Source organism: Psammomys obesus, unplaced genomic scaffold, assembly GCF_907164565.1.
Source record: "Psammomys obesus unplaced genomic scaffold, mPsaObe1.curated_primary_1811, whole genome shotgun sequence".
Lineage (NCBI taxonomy): Eukaryota > Metazoa > Chordata > Mammalia > Rodentia > Muridae > Psammomys > Psammomys obesus.
The window spans coordinates 18,174,427-18,180,159 of record NW_026590062.1 but is presented as its reverse complement, the minus strand read 5'-3'; the positions used below and the strand labels follow the sequence as shown (position 1 = coordinate 18,180,159).

Genomic DNA, 5,733 nt, shown 5'->3' with positions numbered 1-5,733 from the left:
TGAGGCAAAACTGGTCTACACAGAGTTTCAGGCCAGCCAAGGCTACACAGTTAGACTTGCCAAAGAAAGGAAGAAAGGAAGGAAGGAAGGAAGGAAGGAAGGAAGGAAGGAAGGAAGGAAGGAAGGAAGGAAGGAAGGAAGGAAGGAAGACGGAAGAAAGGAAGGAAGGAAGGAAGGAAGGAAGGAAGAAAGAAAGAAAGAAAGAAAGAAAGAAAGAAAGAAAGAAAGAAAGAAAGAAAGAAAGAAAGAAAGAAAGGAAACGGAAGGAAGGAAGGAAGGGGAAAAGGAAGGAAGGAAGGGAGGGAGGGAGGGAAAAAGGTTTCTATAACCTTAAAATCTTTAAGTAAGCCTTACTTTTAAATAAAAATTCAAGCCAGGTTACGGTGGCACATACCTTTAATCCTGGCACTCAGGAGGCAGAGGCAGGCAGCTCTCTATGAGTTCAAGGCCAGCCTGGTCTACAACCTGGTTCTAGTTCTAAGATGGCCAGGGCTACCCTGTCCCAAAAACCAAAAACAAAAGTAAAAATGCATTGCCTTCTGTTTGGGGAAAAGAAAAAGAAAAAGAGAGCAGGTGCTCTGGCTGGCCTCTGTCCCGAGTTCATCCGGCCAGAAACCAGGTGGTGAGAAACCAAGGCTAGGGAATGGCTTCTGAGAAGTTCAAGGGCTGAGGGGAGGGACACCAGATAAGGCCAAAGGGTGACTCCACAAGTACAGAAGGAACATGAATACAGGTCACCAGAATGCTACCTAGATTACCATGCTGACACCAAAACCAAGCCAATCTACAGACAGCTTGGACAAAAGGCAGCTAACTGCACAGCAGGTAATTCCAACAATCCTCAAGTTCTAAGAACACAGTTCCTTGAAAGGACATGGGACAGAATTAACTGTTGCACACCTCTGCTTCTGCAATTCTAACATCCTAACCAGGGCTAAAAAACAAAGGTTTAACTACTGAGCTGCTTGCCTTGGGAGTGTATAAGACAGTAAAATATAAAAACAAAAAGAACTGTTGAAATCACCCAGGGGGCAAAGGTGCTTGCCATGGAAGCCCAACGGCCTGAGTTTGATCCCTGAAACCCACATAAAGACGGGAGGAGATAACTGAGGCCACAAAATTGTCCTTTGCCCTCCATTTGCATACCATGATATGTGCACATGCACAGATACAAACTAAATGCTGTGATCAAAATTTCAAAGAGAACTGAAAATTAAAGACATCAGTAACAATGTCAGAAAATCTTTCACAAGAGTAGCAGAACCAAATTACAATAGGCTCTGGAGAAAATAAGTAAACATATGCCACGCACTGGGCACAGTAACTGCTTAGCATACACTGGATGGGTATTTTAATCTCTCCAGCACAGAGAGGTGACTGTTAGTATCTGTATCCCTATCTTACACAATCGGAAGCAGAGTCAAAACAAGTTAATACACAAGGATAGAAGCAGACACCTAAGTAACAGAGATGGATTCTCACTGAATCCATGGATTCTTCACTGTGCTGTCACACAATGCAGGGGCAGAAAGAGGCTTCAAACCAGCCACCACACACCAAATACATCATTCTAGACACTTCTTAAACATTTATTTACTATGGATAGTTTTCTGCCTGCATGTACACCTTCACGCCAGAAGAGGACCCCAGATCTTATTACAGATGGTTGTGAGCCACCATGTGGTTGCTGGGAACTGAACTTGGGAGAGCAGTCAGTGCTTTTAACCTCTGAGCTATCTATCTCTCCAGCCCTAGACACTGACTTTAACAAAACACAATTAAGCTGGGCATGGTGGCACACACCTGTAACCCCAGCACTCAGGGAGACAGAGGCAGGCAGATTGCTATGAGTCAAGGCCAGCCTGGTCTACAAAGTGAACCCAGTACAGCCAAGGCCACCCAGAGAAACCATGCCTCGAAAAGCCATAAATAAATAACAAATAATAAAAACACACGATTAAGAACAAGTTTTATGGCGATGGAAACAAGCTTAGCTGCTCTTCCAGGTCAGGGTCCCAGCACCCCAACTCACAAGGGTCTGGGATTACAGGCATGTGCCACCATGTCTGGCCCATAATTGGAATTCTACATTTTCCATACTGACAAAAATCACCCCTGCACTGTGCTCCACTTCTCCCCCTCCCCCTGCCTCCCGTCCCAATCAGGACCATGTTTTCTTGGATGCTCCTGTATAAAGTGGAGAGCACTAGTTAAGAAATAAGGGTCAAAAGGAAGCATGAAGTCCTAAGAAGGTATGCTCCTGAGAATGTTTAGACAAAAGCAAGGTCAGAAGCCTGTGACAGCCTGGGAAAACACGGTTTTAGAACTGTGACAAGGCTTCGGCTTATTTCCATAATGTTAAAGCCACACCTGGATGCAGAGAACTGGAGCTCCATGCCTTACAGTTGTATTAAAACCATGAGGACAGGGAAAGAATCCACCCCATGTCTAAGTATTTACTGGCCTTGTCACACAGGCTACCAGTCTTCTGTCTTTGAACAGGGCCTGGTGCCACACAACTATCACCCAACACCTATCACTCTTGCTGAGGCAGGAGGATCACAACTTCAAGCTACACAGAGAGCTGGAGGTAGCCTGAACTTCATGGTTAGGTTGTCTCAAAACAGCCTATTTTAGCCAGGCTTAACCGGCATGGTGATACACACCTGCCAAGGCAGCAGTAGGGGGGTCTGAGACAAGAGAACCAGAAGTCCAAGGTCTTCCTCAGCTGCACAGTGAGTCTGGACTATGCATGGGTGCATGAGACCCCATCTCCAGTATTAGATTAAAACCATAACAATACCGTTATTACACTGTCAAGCCTGGCAGAGCGGCACACACCTCAAACTAGCGAGTCTGAGACAGGAAGATCGGTGGCTGAAGGGTAAGCCTTGCCTACATAGGGAATTCCTAGCCAGCCCAGGCTGTATGAGCTCCTGCTTCGAATATACGTAAGAGTGAGCACAACGCACAGAATTCCACTACTCCGTTCGGGGCTTCCCTCTCACCTTCTCTCCCCGCGGAGATCTATCAACACCACCTAAAGTCAAAACTCTAAACCTAAACATACACCCACTCACTCACACAAATGGAAGCTGGAGAGACAGCTCGGGGATTAAGAACTCCAGCTATTCCAGAGGACCTGAGTTAGGGTCTCAGCGCCCAGATCATCAGGCGGCTAATAATGGCCTGTAACTCGAGTTCTAGGGATTACAACGCCCTCTTCTGGATTCGGTGGGGATTTGTACTCACGTGCACAAACAAGACAACAAACACATCATTTACATTTTTTTTTAAACTGAATCTCTTTTTTATTCTAAAAACTGCAAGGGACGCTAGCAGTTCCACCCAGCCGTATCCGGACCTAATAAGCCTTGGCCCGTGGCGCAGGACTCCGCAGGCTTCAGGCCTCGGGAGGACGAAGCAGGCCGGGGCCAGCTAAATAATGGAGGGGAGCGGAGCCGAGGTGACGGAGGAACCTGCGCACCGACCCGGCCTGCACACCCCGGGCCCGGGTCCCGGCCCGCACGGCCGCGATCCCGACCCTGTGCCCTACTCACCGCCCCACAGACCGGCAGCTCCGCGGACGCCCGCGGCCTGGCCCTGTTCACTCGCGGCGGCGCGCGGCGGGCCCCGGGCTGCCCCGCACCATCCTCCCTGCCGCTCCGGAGACAGCGAGCGGCTCCTCGGGGCCCAGGCGACGACCCAAAGGCAGGCCAGAGCGCGCCGATCGGACGCCGGCTCCGCGCGCTGCGAACGCCCGGCTTTCCGGGTGAAGGCAGAAAACCACGTCACCACTAACGCCGCCGTGACCTGTGACCCCGCGCGCGACGGCAGCTCGGCAGGGACAGAATTGTGTGCGCAGGGGGGTGGGAGGGCGTGTCCTCGTTTCGTTAATAGGTGAAGGTGTCGGGAACGTGAAGGAGTGCATCAGCATGTCTTGGTGTGTGTGGTGTGAGATAGTAAGGAGGGCGCGGTTTTCTTTTATTCTTATTAGCATTTTATTGTTTTGAGACAGTCTCGTGGATTGCAACCTGGCTTAGTACTCACCCTGGCCTGCCTTCTAGCAATTATTAGAAAAGAATAAGCTTAAAACTGGGTGTGATGGGGGCTGAAAGATGGCTCATCAGTTAAGAGCACTGACTGCTCTTCCCGAGGACCCGGGTTCAATTCCCAGCAACCACATGGCAGCTCACAACTGTCTGTAACTACAAGATCTGACACCCACAGATATACATGCAGGCAAAACACCAATCGACCTAAAGGCGTGTGCCACAGTGCCTGGCTGACCTGGCTTCTTTCTTAATACTCTGTGACGTGGGAATATTAACAAATAGATTTGCCATCTGTTGTGAGAATTTTCTCCTTGGGTGAAGACTATCAACGTTTATCCCCTCCTCCTGAGGTTCCAGTGACAAACCAAAGTTCACTTTCACCAAAGTTTACCCTGGGCAGCCAGGATGGTTATCTGGCGTACTTACAGAGCATGGGAGGGGTTCATGACAGAAGTGTGGGCGACAGACCCCAGAGCAACTTCACTGGAAAGTCCTGACCCAGAATGGATGATGGCTTCTCTATAGAACTCCACTCCATCTCCCCCAAACCTCAGGGTCACATGCAACTAGGGCAAATATTATCAGTGTACATACACACTGTTAAACTACCAGGCTAGCCAGGTATGGTGGCACACACCTGGAATCCCAGTGCCCCGGGAAGCAGAGGCAGGTGGATCTCTGTGAATTCCAGGCCAGCCTGGACTACAAAGACAGCCAAGGCTACACAGAGAAACCCTGTCTCTAAAAACCAAATGGGGGTTGGGAGGAAGAGCTAAACTACAGGGCTTTGATAGCTCCCAGGTGTTAATAGAAAACCCAAGACAGTCAAAGATCTGAGTCTCTGCATGTCCGTGTATGTGTGTGCTCTCTTTGTGCCATCCAGAAAGTGAGCTAGCCCTGCTCTACTTTGGGTTTTGAGTGTGTGCAAGTAGCAGATGGAAAATGGCAGAGATACACAAAATACCATCAAATCGAAGTTTATCATATCAAACTCAGCCAAGGAAGCCCTTAAAACTAATGGCTGGAGTAACCATTGGGAGCTAAATTTTTAGGCAGAGGGTCTTCTGTATTCTTTTCATGAGCCGACTGCCAACAGCATAGGACTTATAACCTAGCAAATAACGTAGCAGTTTGACTGCCAATGGCCCCCATTGGCCCATAGGTTTGAATGTTTGGTCCCCAGTTAGAGGAACTGTTTGGGAAGGATTAGGAGGTGTGCCCTTGTTGGAGGAAGTGTGTCACTGGGGGTGAGCTATGAGGTTTCAAAAGTCCATCCCAAGCCCAGTATCATCTCTCCTTACCTGCTGCCTGTAGATCAGGATGGATCTAAGATCAGGATCTTAGCTACTGCTCCAGTGCCATGCCAGTCTGCTTCCCACCACAATGACCATAAACTAATCCTCCAAAACTGTAAGCAAGGTCCCAATTAAATGCTTTCTTTCATAAGAGATTCCCTGGTCATGGTGTCTCTTCACAGCAATAGAACAGTAACCAAGACAAATATAGAACACAGAAAAACATCTTTAAAAAAAAAAAAAAAACAGAATTGGATGACATCATTCTGTTCTTTTTCTGTAGCCTGTCTATGTATGTCACTGTCAATGGAAACTAAAAACAAAAGCAAGAGTGCCCAGGATGCAAGGAAATCAGGAGAGGGGGCAGATAATAACCATAGAAC

At 48.3% G+C, this 5,733-nt stretch overlaps 1 protein-coding gene across 2 annotated transcripts in view; it reads right to left on the bottom strand.

Annotated features, from left to right (window-relative positions):
• The window catches only part of Tmem248 (transmembrane protein 248), a 19,177-nt gene extending 15,369 nt beyond the window's left edge, over positions 1-3,808 (bottom strand). The window contains exon 1 of one of the 2 annotated variants that reach the window (XM_055606202.1): positions 3,561-3,808. The gene's annotated coding sequence lies outside the window, so the exon portion shown is untranslated. The remainder of the gene's footprint in view (positions 1-3,560) is intronic. The other variant, XM_055606203.1, reaches the window with a different exon arrangement.
• Positions 3,809-5,733: the final 1,925 nt, after the last annotated feature.